This window comes from Schistocerca gregaria, chromosome X (assembly GCF_023897955.1).
Source record: "Schistocerca gregaria isolate iqSchGreg1 chromosome X, iqSchGreg1.2, whole genome shotgun sequence".
NCBI classification, from domain to species: Eukaryota; Metazoa; Arthropoda; class Insecta; order Orthoptera; family Acrididae; genus Schistocerca; species Schistocerca gregaria.
The window spans coordinates 145,267,517-145,288,686 of record NC_064931.1 but is presented as its reverse complement, the minus strand read 5'-3'; positions in this window follow the sequence as shown (position 1 = coordinate 145,288,686).

Here is a 21,170-nt window from a genome sequence, read left to right as displayed (position 1 = left end):
TTATCTCACTAGGGGTAAGATAGATACTGCTACAGGAAAATTAAAGAGATCTTTGGAGAGAAGAGAACCACGTGTATGAATATCAAGATCTCAGATGGCAACCCAGTTCTAAGCAAAGAAGGGAAAGCAGAAAGGTGGAAGGAGTATATAGAAAGTTTATACAAGGGTGATGTACTTGAGGACAATATTATGGAAATGGAAGAGGATGTAGATGAAGACGAAATGGGAGATATATACTGCGTGAAGAATTAGACAGAGCACTGAAAGTCCTGAGTCGAAACAGGGCCCCCGGAGTAGACAACACTCCATTAGAACTACTGACGGCCTTGGGAGAGCCAGTCATAACAAAACTCTACCAGCTGGTGAGCAAGATGTACGAGACAGGCGAAATACCCTCAGACTTCGAGAAGAATATAATAATTCCAATCCCAAAGAAAGCAGGTGCTGCCAGATGTGAAAATTACCGAACTATCAATTTAATAAGTCACAGCTGCAAAATATTAACGCGAATTCTTTACAGACGAATGGAAAAACTGGTAGATGCAAACCTTGGGGAAGATCAGTTTGGATTCCGTAGAAATGTTGGAACACGTGAGGCAATACTGACCTTACGACTTATTTTAGAAGAAAGATTAAGAAAAGGCAAACCTACGTTTCTAACATTTGTAGACTTGGAGAAAGCTATTGACAATGTTAACTGGAATACTCTCTTTCAAATTCTGAAGGTGGCAGGGGTAAAGTACAGGGAGCGAAAGGCTATTTACAATTTGTACAGAAACCAGATGGCAGTCATAAGAGTCGAGGGGTATGAAAGGGAAGCAGTGGTTGGGAAAGGAGTGAGACAGGGTTGTAGCTTCTCCCCGATGTTATTCAATCTGTATATTGAGCAAGCAGTAAAGGAAACAAAAGAAAAATTCGGAGTAGGTATTAAAATTCATGGAGAAGAAGTAAAAACATTGAGGTTCGCCGATGACATTGTAATTCTGTCAGAGGCGGCAAAGGACTTGGAAGAGTAGTTGAACGGAATGGACAATGTCTTGAAAGGAGGATATAAGATGAACATCAACAAAAGCAAAACGAGGATAATGGAATGTAGTCAAATTAAATCGGGTGATGCTGAGGGAATTAGATTAGGAAATGAGATACTTAAAGTAGTAAAGGAGGTCTGCTATTTGGGGACCAAAATAACTGATGATGGTCGAAGTAGAGAGGATATAAAATGTAGACTGGCAATGGCAAGGAAAGCGTTTCTGAAGAAGAGAAATTTGTTAACATCGAATATAGATTTATGTATCAGGAAGTCGTTTCTGAAAGTATTTGTTTGGAGTGTAGCCATGTATGGAAGAGAAACATGGACGATAAATAGTTTGGACAAGAAGAGAATAGAAGCTTTCGAAATGTGGTGCTACAGAAAAATGCTGGAGATTAGATGGGTAGATCACGTAACTAACGAGGAAGTATTGAATGGGATTGGGGAGAAGGGACGTTTGTGGCACAACTTGACCAGAAGAAGGGATCGGTTGGTAGGACATGTTCTGAGGCATCAAGGGATCACCAATTTAGTATTGGAGGGCAGCGTGGAGGGTAAAAATCGTAGAGGGAGACCAAGAGATGAATACACTAAGCAGATTCAGAAGGATGTAGGTTGCAGTAGGTACTGGGAAATGAAGATGCTTGCACAGGATAGAGTAGCATGGAGAGCTGCATCAAACCAGTCTCAGGACTGAAGACAACAACAACAACAACGATAATAATATTCTTTTTTATTATCGACATATCGGATTAACGATATTTTTAAAAGTGTCAACAGTCCTAGTCCAGCCGCTGCTAGTCTATGACCAGTGGATCGGGTGACACAGAATGTTTTATTACTTTTTCTCGGACGGCAGATGCAGATGTAAAATGCTAGCGATGTGTTTGGTGCACAGTAGGGCGATTCTCCATTGCGCTGGTCAGGTGTTGTCGACCAGAAACTTAGATAACGTGCATGCTCGTCCTCAACTTCCCAATCACTCCAACGTTGGGCCACTGTCACATCCGAAGGACCCACAAACCTAGATATCGCACAGTTCCACCTGCCGCCCAAATGGGGAACCACAATGTGACATCTTTCAATTTATGTTAGGTGCTGATAACGCTGTATCACACGAGTACGTGGCATCTCCGTGTTCCTCCCAGTGATTTCTCAACATCTGAATTTCTTTACTTTATTGTTATTTCAATTCTCCACTATGGGGGCGGGCTGGATTCGTATAAAGCCGCTCTTCAGCCAAACGCTACAAAACTGTGTTTAATTATGGTTAAAATTTATAAAAGATGAAAATAACAGATGATTTTATAAAAAATACATAGTTGGACAGTAACGACGATTTTTTATACAAAAACAGGTGACAATAAACCAGGATTTTGTAAAATACACATGATGGAAAATACTGACTGTTTTTAAAACTCGTTTGATGATTTTATATTACAGTTAAAATACAGCCACTGATGAACGTTAATGATGCTATGTGGCACTTAAAAAATTTGTCAAGATGATAGTGCGATGGTGAGTATGACTATGGGGCCCTGCAGAACAGCAGGTAGGGACTTGAAGTTAGCAAAGTTGATGAAGGGGGAAGGAGAAAATGGGAGAATGATTTGCCGTGGAACATTGTGATTAGCATTGGAAAGACAGGTATATCTCGGGACGGATATCATCGTTGGAGACTGGGAGTTGGCTAAAATTCCGGCGGGAGAGTATGGATACGACATGGAGGTGCATGGAAGATGGGATGTGAATGTAGTGGCACAGCAGGGTACGTGGATTGGTTATTAGTGAGTGGGAAACTGTGTGCTGGAGCCGGCTTTTACGATTAATATAGCAGATCCGAGGGATAGCAAGGGAAGAACGTGTGAGAAGTGGAGGAGTTGGTGAAGGATGCAAGCTGAGGAAGGTAGGCGGATGCGGAAGGCGATGTGGAGTGCATGCCTTTCTAGGATTTCAATGGACTTACAGAATTTAGGAGAAGCAAAGTTCAGGCAAAGTTGGTGTAGACGAGGAAGGGGCGGATGAGGGACTTATAGATGAGGATAATGATAGGATGTGACACCAAGGGCGGTCTATTAGTAGTTTTAGTTGGTTTCGGGCTTTGTGTTCGATGGTGATGAGGTGTGCGTTCCATATTAGTTTTCTGTCGAGAGTTAGTCCTAAGTACTTCACTGTGTTAGTCAGGCAGATGGGCTGGTTGTAGAGGGAGAGATGGAAATATTGACGACAGAAACGTCGACTGGTGCACCAAAAATGGTGGCTTGGATTTTCTGTAGACTAAGTTGAAATTTCCAGGTATTACACCACTCGACTAGGAAGTTCAGGTGCCGTTGTTGGGAGGCATGGGAGAGTTGAAAGGTGTACTGAGTGGGTTGGTAGGTGGTGCCATTAGCACAATTCAGGAGATGAGTTGGGGGAGGCGGTTTGGGAATGTTCGCAGTGTATAGGATGTATAGGAGCAGTGAAAGGACAGAGCCTTGAAGCACACCTTGACCGGGATGAAAGATGCGAGAACAGGCCTGTTTGATTGTGCCATATGTAGTTCGGTGTTGAAGGAAGGTCGCTACGAGACTGACATATTTAACCGGGGCGTATAGCTTTGTAGCTTGAAGAGCAGTCCAGAATGCCGTACGCTGTCGAAGGCTTTTTGGATATCAAAGGAGAAACGTGTAACATTCTTCAAGCCCCTTATATATCCTACCAGGCCTGGTAACAACACTAAACACGTACACCACTAAAGCGCTATGGTGATCGTTCTACCTTTCACACAGAATTGCAAATTTAATAAATTACATACCTATCTTTGAAGTATATGTATACGAAGTTATATTGACATCTGATCATGTAATGTGGGTGCTTCATTTTTTTGTAAGGCCGTATACAGGGTGAGTCACTGACAATTGCCACCTAGAATAACTCCGAAAGTATGATAGTAACTGAAAAGTTTGCGTAACAAATGTTGCATGCGACAAGGGGGGCCACAATATGACGTTGGTTTTTTGTTGCTAGGTGGAGTCGCGTCAGAGATATGAAGGTCAACTTTGTTTTTTTTAAATGGGATGCTATAGTTTCGTACTTATTTTCTGATAGCAAGGAGGAACGGACGTCCATTTACAAAAGGTGTACGAAGTCATGATCATTGGTATCAATGCAGTGCTGCAAACTTCTTATCATGGATTGAGTGGTATTCCTTATCACTTCGTTACTTATCGAAACACATGTTCTGACAATTCTCTCTCGTATAGCGTCCAAATAGTAAATATTCGCCGAATACGGCGTATCCATCTAACATGCCATTGACATGTAAACACCATTCTACGGTTTAGCAATACAACACTAATAGGAATGGTAAGACCACTATCGTCGAATCAAGCGAATGTGAATGATGTATTCCTTCGAAGAAGAAGTTGATATGCTTCTCATTAACGGAGAATGTCAATTAAATTCAGTGAGAGCTAGAGACGCTGAAAGATATCCTCAACGTACTCACCCTACACGTCGTACATTTAAATATGTGTATGAGAAATTGAGAACAACTGATGTGGTTCGAGGTGCTTGTGTTAGTTCTCGTCAATTCGCAAGGGAATCTGGCATGAGCCAGAGTCGTGTTGTTCGTGTTCTGCATCGCCATAAATATCATCCTTACCATGTCAGTCTCCACCAAGAATTAACTGGTACGGATTGTATGCGTCGCATTGCATTCTGCCGATGGGCTCAACATCAGATTCAGCGGGATGAAAAATTTACTGCCCGCATCTCGTGGTCGTGCGGTAACATTCTCGCTTCCCACGCCCGGGTTCCCGGGTTCGATTCCCGGCGGGGTCAGGGATTTTCTCTTTCTCATGATGGCTGGGTGTTGTGTGATGTCCTTAGGTTTTTTAGGTTTAAGTAGTTCTAGGGGACTGATGACCATAGCTGTTAAGTCCCATAGTGCTCAGAGCCATTTGAACCATTTTTTGACACATTTATTAATTTGATTTTATTTACTGATGAGGCTACATTTACCAACCATGGAAATGTTAATTTGCATAACATGCATTACTGGGCAACTGAAAATAAATGTTGGCTGAGACAAGTTGCACACCAAAAACCGTGGCCGGTGAATGTATGGTGTGATATTGTGGAGGACAGAATTATAGGCCCCTATTTCATCGAAGGAAGTCTTAATGGTAGGATGTACACCACATTCCTGCAAGAAACATTACGTCTGTTGTTGGAAGAAATACCTTTAGGAACAAGGAACAGAATGTGGTTTGAATATGATGTGTATCCGGCACATGTTTTGCTGATGGCTAGAAATGAGTTGCAGAGACAATTCCAAAATCGTTGGACTGGACGCGGAGGAGACTTTTTCTTGTCGGGATTCGTAAAAGACATTGTTTATAAAGACGTTCCAACTACACCTGAAGATATACGAGAGAGAATTGTCAGAGTATGTGCATCGATAAGTGCTGATGTGATACTGAATACCACTCAATCCATGATAAGATTGCAGCGCTGCATCGATACCAATGGTCATCACTTCAAACACTTTCTGTAAATGGACGTTCATGCCACCACGCTCTTAGTTGACCTTCAAAGACCTTTCTGTTACACATCACTGGATTCGTCTCGATAACCGGCAGCAGAAAATAAGTACGAAACTATAACACCCCATTAAAAGAAAAAAAAAGTTGAGCTTCGTATCTCTGAAGTATTCCCACATAGCAACAAAAAACCAACGTCATATTATGGCCCCCGTTTTCCCATGGAACGTTTGTCCCACAAACTATTCATCTCCTATCATTCTTTCGGAGTTATTGTAGTTGGCAATAGTTAGTGACTCACCGCGCATATAGGAAGAAGTTCTTTTAGGTGCATAAAATGTGATGTTTCACGAGCCCCTTTGCGAAGCTTAGAACAGTTCCGACAAATGGCAGAGTCGTGGTAAACCATCAAATGGCGTCCACTCAACACTCTCGTAATAGGTAACGTGCTGTAATTAAGTTCTTGGTTGCTTAAAAACAAACCATTGTCAACATCCATAACCATTTGTGTTTAGTGTATGGCAACGAGGCTGGGCAATGCATAGCGAGAGTTTGGGCGTCAGAAGTGAAGAATCTGAGCTTCATTGTCGGCCATGTTCGGGACGTGCTGCCACAGCAACTGCTCCCAACACTGCGGATACAATTATACGTGCAGACTGGCACATCACAAATCGACAGTTGGCTCAACAGCAGTCGGTGAACAATGAAATATGAGTGCAGTGATTGAGACTCTTGGCTATTCAAAGGTGCACTTAAGATGGTTTCTATGAGTTCTTACAACAGATCATAATATTCAAAGTCATTTCATTTAGAATGTTGGAGTTGTTTGAGGCCAATGGAGAGTCCTTTTGTCACGGATAGTTACAGTGACAAAACCCAGGTCGGGAACACAGATGCAGTCACTGGAGTTGCACCACCCGCAATCGTCAAGAAGGAAGAAACTCAAGGCAGTTCTTGCTGCTGACAAAGTCATGGTGACAGTCTGTTTGGGTAGTGATGGAGTCATTTTCGTGGATGTGTTACCAAAATGGTCAACAGCTAATTCAGACGCTTTTTTGAAGTATCTGAACAAACTTAAGAACAGTTTGTGACATGGTCGGTCTGAGAAGGATCCACGAGAAATCTTGCTCCAACACAATACTCAGAACCCTATAACGGATCGCCAGAAGTGGGTTGCATATCACTGTCTCGTCCACCTTATAGCCCAGACCTATTGCACTTGGAATTTCTTTTTCTAGGCCCCGTTAAGGTTCTGCAATGGAACTAATTTTGAAGTGATGATAGAGTAATTCATACAGTAAAAACATGATTCTTACACAACGCTGCCATAAGGCCACAGAATGTTACGGGCACAATATTTAAAAATAATACATGTAAAATAAATGTTGACTGATGTGGTCACCAAATTCTAACTTTTAATTATAGGAGCAAAATCCTTCGAGAAAAACATTGTGGGGGGTTATTTACTAATCGACCCTCGTACAAACATATACACTGCCAAACAACTATTCCTGTCTTATACATCGTTTCTGACACACCACTCCTCTTTTGTCACCATAAATCAGACCCAATCCCGCATCTTCCATTCATCCACAGCAGTGTCCCGAAGAGCGGTCTTATCCCCTCTCCTCTATCTCCTGCACATAGCTTATACCCTATCTCAGAAGCCTGTTCCCATCTATCTATTTCATGATACCGCCATCATTGTCCTCCATTCTGACCTTCAAGCTTATCAGTTGTTCATCAACACTCAACACCCTTCTTCATGTAATCTCCAGCATCTTAAAATCACTCCTATCAAAATACAGGCAATAATCGGAGGACGCCGAGCGGGATTAGCCGAGCGGTCTCAGGCGCTGCAGTCATGGACTGTACGGCTGGTCCCGGCGGAGGTTCGAGTCCTCCCTCAGGCATGGGTGTGTGTGTTTGTCTTTAGGATAATTTAGGTTAAGTAGTGTGTAAGCTTAGGGACTGATGACCTTAGCAGTTAAGTCTCATAGGATGTCACACACATTTGAACCGTGCGACAAAATGACGAGAATAGACTAAAATTGCTACAACTATATATGTTCCTCTCTACAGCTAAAGGGGGCAGCGCAGCTGACAACCATGTGGAGAACCCAAATTCGATTTCCACTACTACCAGGGAGTTTTCCTTAGTGGAAAGACTGAAACGGGGTGCACTCGGATTCGTGATGCCAATAGAAGAGCTACTTGGCAGAGTAGTAGCGTATCCGGCTCATGAAAACCGAAAATGTTCGAAAGAGCAGTGTGGTGACCCCACGCTCCTCTATACTGCATCCAATGACGTCATTGGCATAAGGTGTCACGGTGGTTCGTCGTAATTGATTGGCCCTCAAGACCTTGCGGACGGAACTTACGTGACTAATAGGCCAGATATGGAGATTACATTTTTTCTACCATCCTTTACAACTACAAACGCCTTATCCACCCCAGCCTCACCCATGCCTAAGTAGCTTGAAGCTCCCTTCTTTGGATTAAAGCTCCAATTCCCTCCTAGTCTTCTGATCACCATAAACCTACCGTCCCCATTTCCTGATCCAGCCCCCAAGGCTTTTACAGGTGTAAAAGATGGAGGAAAAATGTAATTTCCATCTATGATCTCTTAGGATTTAGACTAATTTTATTCTATTCATGTAAGTATAATCACATAATATTAACTTATCTTAGTGTTTAAGTTATGTGAGACAGGTGTGAACTTGACGAACACAGAATAGCACACTTTTATAACGTTCAGTGAGTTTGAACTCGTATTTATGCCGTTGTACAAGTTTTACAGCTGCTACGGGACTTAGTATATATAACTGGAATTTAAAAACACTGAACAAAGATAGGATAATAGTCGTAAATTTTACAGCTGGCCTTGTGTTGTGTTTAGAAGTTGCGCTCCGCTTACCGATTCAGTAAAAAAAGCTGAACTTGTTTCCAGCCACTGTGGTCGGCTGAAGGAAAGGATCTCGTCCTGCGATGCGTGACGGTGGTTGTGTCACTCTGTTCCAGTACCAAGGTACAGGTTGTACCGAGAACTGTCTATGGTGATAACTGTGTAACCTCTGCGGTCTTTTTTCACTCGTCACGAAAACAACCAGCAAGACACGGGGCAAAACAGGAAATATATTGAACAGTCGTTTCATTTGAGTCAGAGTAAGTGTCGTAGCTTCCCGTTTTCACGTGTACAAAACAATTTTCGTACTGAACAGAGGACTTTGAGTAAAAATTAGAATCTTCACATACTCTAAACTAAAGAGAGAGAAATTCCTTCAAAATCATGATTATGGCTAGCTATTATACCAACCGACTGTAACATCGTTGTAGAAAATCAACAAATTAAGAGTGCTGGTAATGTGCACTGAGGTGACAAAAGTCATGGTATAGCGATATGCACATAATATACAGATGGCGGTAGTATCGCGTACGGAAGGTATAAAAGGGCAGTGCAATGGAGGAGCAGTCTTTTGTATTCAGGTGATTCACGTGAAAAAGTTTCCAACGTGATTACGGAGGCGCCGCGGGAATTATCTTTCAACGCCAAATGGTAGTTGGGGTTAGACGCATGGCATAATCCATTTCGGAACACGTTAGGGAATTCAGTATCAAAGAACCACTCTGTCAGTAGTGTGTCGAGAATGCCAAATTTCAGGCATTACCGCTCACCTCGGACAACGCAGTGGCCGACGGCCTTCATTTAACGACGGAGAGCAGCGACATTTGCGTAGAGTTGTCAGTGCTAACAGACAAATAACACTGCGCGAAATAACCACAGAAATCAATCAGGTACAAAGTAAGAACATATCCGTTATGACAGTGCGGCAAAATTTGGCGTTAATGGGCTAAGGCAGCAGAAGACCGACGCAACTGGTTTTGCTGACAGCACGATACTACTTGCAGCTCCTCTCCTGGGCTCGTTACAATATCGGTTGGACCCTAAACGACTGGAAAACCGTGTGCAGGATCTCAACAGGTGAAATGTGACTAGCGCGCGAGAGGAATGTCACACTGTACGCTTTGCCGTGCAGAATCGTACAGCCACGTCATATACCATGAGTCAGTGTACAGCACAAGCATCAACATGTACACTGCAACAGCATCTGGACCACCACACACTGTCAGCACTGTGATCATTGGGGCGTCTTTCCTTGACACAAGAGCAGAGAGAGTCGCGCCAACAGGGATGCGCCCTCAACACCACTGTACAACACCACGTCGTCTGTTCAGATGAGTCTTGGTTCTGCATAAAGCATCCGTGTGTGGAGGCTCTGAGGAGAGCGAACGTTACTGTAGCGAATTCTCCATGCAGAAGTGTAATGCTAAGGCGTATGACGTTGGCATAAAACAAAAAACAAAAAATGGCTCTGAGCACTATGAGACTTAACATCTGTGGTCATCAGTCCCCTAGAACTTAGAACTAATTAAACCTAACTAACCTAAGGACATCACACACATCCATGCCCGAGGAAGGATTCGAACCTGCGACCGTAGCGGTCACGCAGTTCCAGACTGAAGCGCCTAGAACCGCACGGCCACAGCGGCCGGCGGCATAAAACAATTTCACTAACAGCGCAAGATCCCTCTTCTCGATAGCCATATTGTTCACTCACGTTAAGGTTTGTTAAATTACAGCGTGGATGTCATACCATCATACAGTGTACAGCGCCAGATTTGCACCTGTCGGCCAAAACTGAAACTAATTTTTTCCACCGTAAATCAGTTCGGCATTAACATATTAGCGTACCTACCAAGGTTCGCTCTCATATGATAATTACAGTCAACAATGGTCCTCCGTGATTTGTTGGAGAAAGTATTCAGGTTTTCCGCATTCCATTTCGATACGACATGGTTTCTTCGGATGCCTTCCAACTTGATTTTCCACCGTTACTTCGCTATTTTCATCCCAGTAACAAATGCAGTGAGAATTTTCGCTACCCTGCGTTGTGCAAGCCAGTGTCTCCAGTTAGTCCCAGTTAATGTAATTTTCATACACTCGAAAAGTATTCGTAACGTGTGTTCTATCAACAATCCGTTTTGTAGACAAATTGCAGTTTCCTTAATAAAAGTACACACGTCTTCCACTGACTTTACACGCTGCTAAGCTTACACCGTGATCGTTCCGTAGTGCAACTTCCAGGTATACGGGAACATGAGAAAATATCCAGACCTGACAGTGAAATACAGTGTCTTTGGTCAGAGACTCACTTACTTTTGGACGTGTTCCCCTGTTATTTCAGTGCTCTGACCATGACCTTTCCCGCAGTCGAGGTCGTTTCATCTATTTCACTGCCAACCTCAATTTTCCCTCTTATAAGTTTCTTTCATACGTTAAACTCGTTTATCTCACTCTATTAGCTAGATCCAAGGTGGGTAAAGAAGAAATCACGAACAATATATGTTTCATGGCCTGGTTAATCGTAATTCGCAGTCTTAATCAATAAAGCTTTGGACGTGGTTTTGGGTGAACTGACAGATTTGAATAAACATCATATAAATTCATTTTCTGTTGCTTCTATTGTCAATTTCTCCTTTTTCAATTCAATACTGCATTACAGATCTGCTTCGTTACACTTAGTTCTCAATTATTCATTCAGTAGTGGATGAGGGTCAAATACATCTGTTCCTTGATCTGACTATGTGGTCCTCTACGAGTGTTGTCGCCAATGACGATTATTTCCTAAAGGAACAACACGTTTACAACAACATGAGGATTGGTGACTTGTGGTGCTATCAGTAACTATCACCCTACAAATAACTCTGCGAATGCCACTGTAGTCTATCTTATAAGTTTAAAAAATTGTATTTTTTTCTGGACTTGTAAAGAAATCCCTCGACTGATGTCATTAATTGTTTCTATCAAAACGAACTTTTGGCAGTATTTTGGTCCATTACGGAAAGCAAGTATCTCTGATTCTATCTGTGGTCTAACACATGATTTAGTGATAATGTTCGAGAGACTGGCAGGAAGTAAAACACTGGTTGATTGGTTTGTTTGGAGGGGGAGGGGGGAGGGCAACCAGACAGCGAGGTCATCGGTCCCTAAAACACTTTTCTTCATAATAATCGATATTACTCAGCACGAAACATGAAACTGTTGTCTTTGGCTAATGTGATCTACAACATCAGCTGCGATCAGCACGTTGCAGATTTGCCCTAATTCATTTTTATATCACGGACAAATTAAAGTCATAGCGGAATTCCAAGATTTCTTCCGTTTATTATTGTTACTTCAACCTATTGTCGCTATGAAAAATGCCAAACTTTACTGTGGTGTGAGTTTTAATTCTAGATTTTAAGTTCACCTTTAACTTGCGGGGAATTTCAGTTCACCGGTTGGAAGAGGGCACTACTGTTTCAGCTGCAAATAGCTTTGCCTGGGGGAGCACTGTGGAAATCCAACTAACTTTCGGTCTGACGACAGTTTTATTTTTTTAACACCACAACAGGTCTCCTAAAAACCAAGTACTGTCTGCCACACTTACACGAGTGTACGCGCACTCCAACTATAGTTACCCCCAGAGGGCTTACATCTCTTGTGCGAGTACGAGCTTGGCCACCACAGGGCCTAATCCTAGCAGCGCTACTCTCCTTTCCCTGCTAAAGTCTATCTTAATACTATTCATGTTTACTCTCTGCTGCCTTTCCATCGGATGGTCTTCTTGGTGCCGATTGTTCTTGAATCTGGTTTGCGATTTTGGGTGATCGTTTTCTTCCCTTGCGGCATTCTTTAACTTTTCAATGTTAGCTACATGGTTCCCTTGTTAGTGTTGACTTGCTACTCCTTTTCGAAATTTTACAGAAGTGTGGATCGTGCAGGGAAGGTCGCCTTGCGCGGCGTATAATGCACCTTTTGTGTCTTTCCCTCTTAGCACCCTTCCTTTCTTGCAAACTTACTACACCCAAAAACTAGCACTGTACCCAGTCTGTTGTGTGTGTGTGTGTGTGTGTGTGTGTGTGTGTGTGTGTGTGTGTGTGTGTGTGTATGCGTGTATGTGTGTGTGTGAGTGTGCGTGGGGGGCGGGGGAGGTGGTGGGGTCGTAACGGGGCGTAAAGTACCCCCTCCCCACGTAAGCATAGCATTGTTGGTACTTGAGCTGGAAACTTCCCACGCAAACCAAGCAATGAACCTGTCAGGGCTGGATCACGGGGGACACCACGTAGTGGACACTGGGTAGCGCCCGTGGGGAGAGCTGCATTCACCGAGGATGGAAGATTCGCACATGAAGCGAATTAAACTTTCTTCCGCTGGTAGTCATAAGGCCCCTACAGTCACTTCATATAGGAAAGATTATTATAATGCAGAGAGATACGACCCTACGACGTTTCTTTCAATGGATACGCCATGAGAAGAGGGACAAGCCAGGCATCTGAGTGCGAAACAGTTTACCAAATACTTGCTATGTGCTTGCTGGGGATCCTTCACTGCAACGGAAACACTGAAGACAAATTTTTAGGAGTTTAGTACCTGGGGAAAAATGTGAAATTCCTCGTTATTAATCAAAACTTCCTTCTACAGCTCTTCAAGCATGTGATCGTCTAGGTGACGCCTTTTTATCCTAGCCGTTGAAGGAAATGTCCTCCCAGAGAAAATTAAGGTCACGGCGCACACGTGCGACTGAAACCACCTGTGTGTGTGCCATTGCCTATGAGATGCTTCAGGCACATGTCTACCAACTGCAGGGCGCACCCAAGAAGCGGCAACTGTGGATAATACCTCCACGAAGGCAGTCCTTGTGAACATCTGCCACATGGAATATCACCCTCCATGTTCCCCAGTTTTCGAGAAACAACAGAAGAGCAGGAAATACAGATCTACTGAGCACCGGTCGTAAAAGGAGGCATGGAATAAATATGAACACCTACATCCTGTGGATATGACGATCAGTTACACTAACATCAAGAACATCACCCCCCCCCCCCCCCCCCGAAGTTTGCGAACCTTAAATCAGATCTCCCACCATCCTCATCTCCTATGGTTCCTGTACCTTCTTTGGGAACAAATTACCACACACGGCTGGAGAAAGAGTCTCCTTCTTCGGCGTCTACCAGTGACAGGACTAGATCGCAGGATCCCGCTCCCTGGCATCCCCTGGACTGGAGGCCTGACGCCAAACAATGGTTGAAGGAGCCACAGCCTGTGTGTCGGAGGGCTGTGTACTTTTTATCTGTCCCTGCGCTCAATGTGGATAACTCCTTAAATGAATCTCGCCCCCCAAAGGTTACAAAGAATTGGAAATGAGATAGGGCTCCTCTGGCGTCAGATCCCACTAGACAATACCATTCTAAGCTTAAGTTTGTGGATATGGTTCATCCCATCTGGTGATAGGCAGTGATCCTGTAGGATGACTGGTTCTCCTGGCTCCTTCACGGCAAACGTGGCCATCAGTCACGTGATCATTCAGTGGAAGTGTAATGGGTACTACTGTCACCTGCCAGAACTATAATACCTTATTTCCTGCTTTTGCGGTTTGCATTGCTCTCCAAGAAACGCACGTCACTGATGATGACCATTCTCCAACGCACTCTGATTATTGCGCATTCTGTCAAAGCCATGCTGGTCCCAGACCACTTATTTACGTTGAATTGACGACATTAATTGAACAACTTCCCTCCGCACTTATCAAGCTTGGAGGCTTCATTACACACCACTCATCTGGTAGTAGCCTTCTAAATAACCAGCTTCTCACAGACCATGACTTGTGCCTAGTCAAAGGTGCAGCCCATGGGTCCTTTTCAGCTATTGATATAACGATCTCTTCCCCTAATTATGTGGCTTCATAACACTTGTCACAACATGACGACCTTTGTGACAATGGCCACTTTCCTATGAGCCTGTATTTCCTTGGCACCGCCAGACAAACCGACTACCACGCTGGGCACTTCACAGAACCAACTCCCCTTTGTATGCTTTTGCAGGTACATTCACCGCCTCCTCTCGGATTGTATTGATGAAGTTGTGCAAGGCGTCTCTGACGCGATCATCCATGCCGCTGGAACTGCAGTCACCTATGGCTTGGTGGACAAAAAGACATTGCAACAACTGTTGAGGATCACCTACGAGCCCTACAACGATTCAAACGACATCCTTCACAGACCAGCTCTGTCACTTTCAAGCGCCTTTGGGTTGAGGCTTACTGTATAAGCAAACGCAGTAAGAAATAATTCTGAGTGCGCTGTGTCTCCTCCCTGGGGATATATGCCTGTTCATCTCACGTTTAGGCCTAGCTCCGCGGTCTTATGGACCACCAACGATTATGAGCTGTTCCAGGTCCTGTCCTAAAGGTTGGTATTTGTACTGATTCATCGGTTCTTGGGAAACACCCTGAAAACCACTTTGTGACAGTCTCAGAATCCTTTTCCTGTATGGCTGTCTTTCTACTGCAGAAGCGCCTTTATGTTTCACTCCCCACGAGGCTGAATCCTACAGTGAACCCTTCACTGACTGGGAATTACGTCAGGCTCTCGCCTCATCCCATAACACTTCCAGAACCTGATTCGGTTCACAATCAGATGATCCAACACACGAATGTTTCCCAAAGGCAACATCTACTTAGGGTCTTCAACAGTATTTCCTTTCCTTTCGCAATGTCGAGATAGCTCTGTTGTTCCAATCCTTAAGCCAGGCAAGAACTTAACGTCTCTCGACAGTTACGGCCGATTGGCCAGACCGAAGTACTCTGTAAGATGCTTGAAAGGATAGTTGCTCACAGATTAAGCTGTGTTCTCGAATCTTGAGGCCTATTTCCCCCTCTCAGTGTTGTTTCCATCAGAGATCATATACAACCGACAATCTAGTAAGATTGGAAGCAGCAATCCAACAGCACTTCTCTAAACGCCAGCACTTTATCAGAGTCTTTTTTGACTGCATAAAGCATACATCACTTGCCATCATCGCATTTTACTTACCCTCCATGTTAGGGGCTTTGGAGGCCCCCTAACGATTTTTATTCGTCAGTCCTTACCCTGCCGGTTGTTCTAGGTTAGAGTCGGCACTTCATTCAACTCCCCACAGGTCCCAGAGAATAGCGTCCCACAAGGCTCTGTGTTGAGTGTCACTCTCTTCCTCATAGCCATCAATGGGATAGTGACCTCTGCTGGGCCGTTGGACATCCCTGTGTTGTATGTCGATGATTTTTGCATTTGGTACAGCTCCTACTACGCAGCCTCTTCTCAACTTCAGCTTCAATATGCTATGCTGCGGACCTCTGCGTGGGCTCTTACCCATGATTTTAAGTTCTCTGATACAAAAACTGGGGTCGTGCATTTCTGCCATGGTACCACGGCCCATCCTAAGCCAAAACTTCACTGAGGGCCGCAGCACCTGGACACTGTAGCACAGTTCCATTTTTTGGGTGTCCTTTTTGATAAAAAGCTGACTTGGCGACCCCATATTCGACACCTGAAGACTAGCACATGCAGAAACTTAACACTCACTGCTTCCTTGCCGACATATCTTGAGGTATGGACCGTTCTACTCTTATCAGTATTTGCTGGGCTGTGGTTTTGTTCTGAAAGTATATCGATGCTAGGTTCATGGCTCGGCAGCTTTTTCAGCCTTGAAACTCTTAGACCAACTTCACTATTGCGGCATGCTTTTGTACTAATCCCATAGACAGGCTCTTTGCCAAAGTGGGTATCAACCCTCTTCAGACTCGATGGTACCAACTCTTGGTCTCCTAAGCAGTCGCCAATCATCAGTTCCCTGATCATCACATGTACCCATTCTCTTTGCATACGAGGGGTGTCGTCCTCCTGATACCCACCATAGTGCGGAAATACCAGTAGGAATGGGCCTTGCTTCACCCTGTCAAGACCTCCAGCTCCCCCTCCCCCTTGACTGTGCTCCCTGTGTTTTCCTCTCGCTGACCATCGTGGTGCGACCTGTTCTGTTGTCTTTCTCTGGATCCCAAAACATGTGGTTATCCTGGGGTATGAACTCGCTGACCGTTTGGCTAGAGAAGTATTTACTCGCTCCCCATTCACTTTGCCGGTCCCAGGTGTGGATTTTTAGATGCACATGAGATCTCTGCTCAGTTGGAAATGGCACGACATCTGATGGGCTACTGCCTCATCTAATAAACTCTGTCCAATGAAGAAGACTATTGCATCATGGTACTTTTCCTTCTGCTTCTACCAGATGGAATCCACTAATGTCGTCTGCATCTGTCGTACCAGGTTAATCCGTAGTCTTATATTGTGTAATGAGTCACCACCATATTGTGGTTGTGGAGCTTTACAGAATGTAGCTTATACCTTTGTGGAATGCCGCCTCATTTTGGCCCTCCGTGCTATGTATGGACTTCCGAAATTTCTCCGTGAAAGTGGTTTTTATTCTCAGTTATAAGGTCTTACTCTACCTCCGGAAAAGGGACAGGGTGGTTGGGGATGAGGTATGTCCCAGTGTATGCTAAATCTGGGAGTTCTCCCACCATATTTGACCAGGTTACACTTTCCTCTCTCTTTGTTTTAATCCCTTTTAGATTCGTCAGCCTCCCAATTACATTAGAGAATGTTCTCGATGCACGTTTCTTCTCCAGGACGAACCACTCTTGGCTCGATAGACTGATGATCTTGTAGGGCAAATTCTCTGTTCAAGTTTCCATTCAGATACAAAAATCACCGAATGCTACCATCATTCGACTGTGGTACCATTACAAATGTCAGGTCTATAATAATAAACATTTCTCTTATGGAATCGTAGTCAGATTCTTAACTCAGGTAGCTAGAAATTAACTCCAGTTTTGATAACAATTTACCGAAGCTACTCTGAGGAGAGGACTTATGCCGATTAATGAAAAAAGGGAAGGTTACATCGATGAAAAAAAGGGACAGAGGTGAGCAGGACTCGCACTCCGTAAGTTACGTACAAATTTAATTTTTTATGTCGATAGTTCATCTATGTGTTTTGATGAGTGAGTTGGCGAGTATCAAAATATATGATATAAATGACATAAATGGGAGTATCTTATGATTGTATTGATTTAGATGATTAAATTTTTTACTCTGCCATAGACCTTAGTACTTCACATACATTTCAACTGGACCTCTACCCGTTCCTGAGAACAAAAGAGGTCTTAACTAATGAACAGACAGACGGACAAAAAGTTATCCTGTAGAGTTTCGTTTTTACCAACTGAAGTATGGATCCGTAAAAAGCACCAGAACTACGAAACTGTCTTCTTGTGTTAATATCTTTAATAGCCTGACTTCAGTTATAATGCATGGAGGTGTGTTCTGTCTATACAACGAAATGAAAGACATTTTTTTTTCCCTCTAAGCGTTTCTCTTCTTTTATTTGTGAAGCATCTTCAGAGGCGATTTACAATTTTGTTAGTCCATATTAGTTCATATGTATGGACCTGAAGATGTGTTAATTCAGCTCTCATGCTCCAGCTGGCCCATTTCCGGCACTCTGTAAACACCAACCGGTTCTAGGCGCTACACTCTGAAACTGTGGAACTGTGCGACCGCTACGGTCGCAGGTTCGAATCCTGCCTCGGGAATGGATCTGTGTGATGTCCTTAGGTTCGTTAGGTTTAAGTAGTTCTAAGTTCTAGGGGACTGATGACCTCTGAAGTTAACTCCAATAGTGCTCAGAGCCATTTTGGAACATAGATCACAAAATAAAAAGTGCAAGTGACGTGTTACAATAAATGTGAGTGAAAATACGCCAGAGATCGACCAGATGGAGCATAACTGAATGAACACAATTCCAGGACCATGTATATGGAATAATATGGACCAATAACGCTGAAAATTGCCACCGAAGATGCATCACAAACAAAAAAAGCGAAACGCGTATGGCAAAATAAAAACTGCCTTTCATTTAGTTGCATAGACAGACCACACCTCCATAAATTTTGGGGCAACTAAAGAAGGACGGAAAACTGAAAAATGGGGACCAGACATAATGACCTATTTGGAACAAAGTGTCCTTTACCATGGCAACCAGTAAGGATATCAGAAACAACCATCACGCGAAACCAAACTCGAGCTGTTCATGTACGATTTTAATTTCTAATAGTTCAAATGGCTCTGAGCACTATGGGACTTAACATCTGTGGTCATCAGTCCCCCAGAGCTTAGAACTACTTAAACCTAACTAACCTAAGGACATCGCACACATCCATGCCCGAGGCAGGATTCGAACGTGCGACCGTAGCAGTCGCGCGGTTCCGGACTGAGCGCCTAGAACCGCTAGACCGCCGCGGCTGGCCGATTTTAAGTATCAGGGATGGAGTTAACTGGATAGATTTGTTGTTTCCAAATTTTAGAACATCTTTTCATTCAATAGCACATAAGCGTCTATTAAACAATAATTTCGGGAAGGACATGTAAGCAATTTTTCGTCTGGACTGAAAACTTTCTTCTCAAGAGGAATGCTTCTCGTTATTTTAGATGGAGGGTCTTTTATAGGTACGGAAATAATAACTCGTGTCTAAGAAAGTGTAAGGGAGCCGTAACTGATTATATTATACATTAATGAGTTAACAGGAAGAATTACTTTCAGTCTCAATCTTTATGCAGATGATGCAGTTATTTATGATAAAGTTTTATGTAATATGAATTGTAGTCATGTACAGTAAGAACTTCAGTTGTTGCCACCAACTTACCACGTGGAGAAATGTATAGTCACGAATGATTCCATGAAACGCAAAAACGCAGTAACGTTCGACTGTATGTTCGATAAGCTACAACTATAATCGATCATATCATACAAACACAGACGGGAAGTGGAATATATACTTATTTGTCGGATAGTGGTAAAGCGCAGTTCATCCATAAACGATATTTCTTAAGAAATATTTGCGCTTCCGATATTTCAGTACTACTCTGCCTCAACGTTGATCTAACGGGGAGTTCGAGGGTGTATAAAAATGACCCGGCGTGAATGGTCACTTGCTTTTTCGACTGGTAGCAGAGTGAAATGGAAATGTTGAAAAGTCACAGCTGGCAAGCACGCGAAACCTTTTAGGAGTACGAGTCGAATTCGTTGTCATCATGAAAACTAATAACTGCTCTGAAGTAGCCGTACAACTAATCACGCTCCACCATAGAATGCATCTAGAAGGAACCGTAATGTATGATAGTATAAACAATAAACCTTGCTATAAAGTTTACGTCCGCCCCGATAGGTGAGTGGAGCCGGCACGGTAGCTCGGTGTGTTCGGCCAGAGAGCTGGTTGGCCTCTGTAATAAAAACCTGAGTGGAAGGATCAATAAACGAACTTGAATGGATGTCCTGTGACGTCCCCAACGACAAAACACAAAGATCAACAACAAAAAAAGTGTGGTCAACGGGGCGGTCTGTCACGCTAAGTGGCCGTGATTGGATTCCCGGCTGGGTCGGAGATTTTCTCCGCCCAGGGACTGGGTGTTGTGTTGTCCTCATTATCATTTTATCATCACCTGTGGAAGGCAACGGGAAACCACCACTGGAATCACTTCCCTAGACGCTCACGCGGTGGACCTCTCTGACGAGGCTTCCCCCATGACAAGACCTTCCTTAAGGGGGGACGTTGATGAAAAACATACACTATTTCAAAAATGCACCAAATCCACAGTTTTTGAGATATGGTAATGAAATTTTCTACCACGCTTTACATGAAATTAACACATTTTGATATATAATTCTTTTATTATATATATTCAACTTTTTCTTCAATTGATTGTGAAGTTTTATTTTCAAAAAATAATGTAAGTTCCTTTTTCTCAGAAGGTATTCAAGAGATTTCTACAAACATTTCTCTCTTTCATCTCTTTATATGTTAAAATATTCTCTCATGAGGGATTTTGGAATAGGTCAAATAGGAGAATTTTCATAAGTTATAATTATAATTCCACAAGTACAATTTTAAATTCATGCAAAATTCTAAGCTCGCAATCAGAATTTCAAAATTTTCTCTTGAGACAACGTTTATTAGGTTTACAGAAATATGTGTACAAAACTTCATAATTCTAGCATTCATAGAATCTGAGGAAAAGGTACATAGACTTTAAAAAACAAACTTTTAGGGAAACGGAGTTTAAAGTGCAACCTAACTTTCCTCCTTATGTCACTTTTTCAGAAGGCACCACATTAGCACTCTGGGTCATCTTTCCCTTCAAGGCTTCTTTTCTGGTTTCTTGTTGTCTGTCTTCTTTCCTTTACCAGGTCTTCAACTGACTTTTCAGCTGTAGAGATACGCTGTAAATCTATATTTTTCAGGACGTCTTGAGTAAAATTTCCTGTCATGAAGCCCATTCTTTCTAATACCTTCATCCTCCCGACGTTGCCATCATTAAATACAATAACTGCATCATACGTTGCAATTCTGACAAATGTAGCAGATGCAAATGTGTTTTTAGGGCAGCCGGCCTGGGTGGCCGAGCGGTTCTAGGCGCTACAGTCTGGAGCCACGCGACCTCTACGGTCGCAGGTTCGAATACTACCTCGGGCATGGATGTGTGTAATGTCCTATGGTTAGTTAGGTTTAAGTAGCTCTAAGTTCTAGGGGACTGGTGACCTCAGAAGTTAAGTCCCATAGTGCTCAGAGCCATTTGAACTATTTGTTTTTAGGGCATCGTTTCCATATGAGTGAATTTAGAGACTCATTTGGATTTTA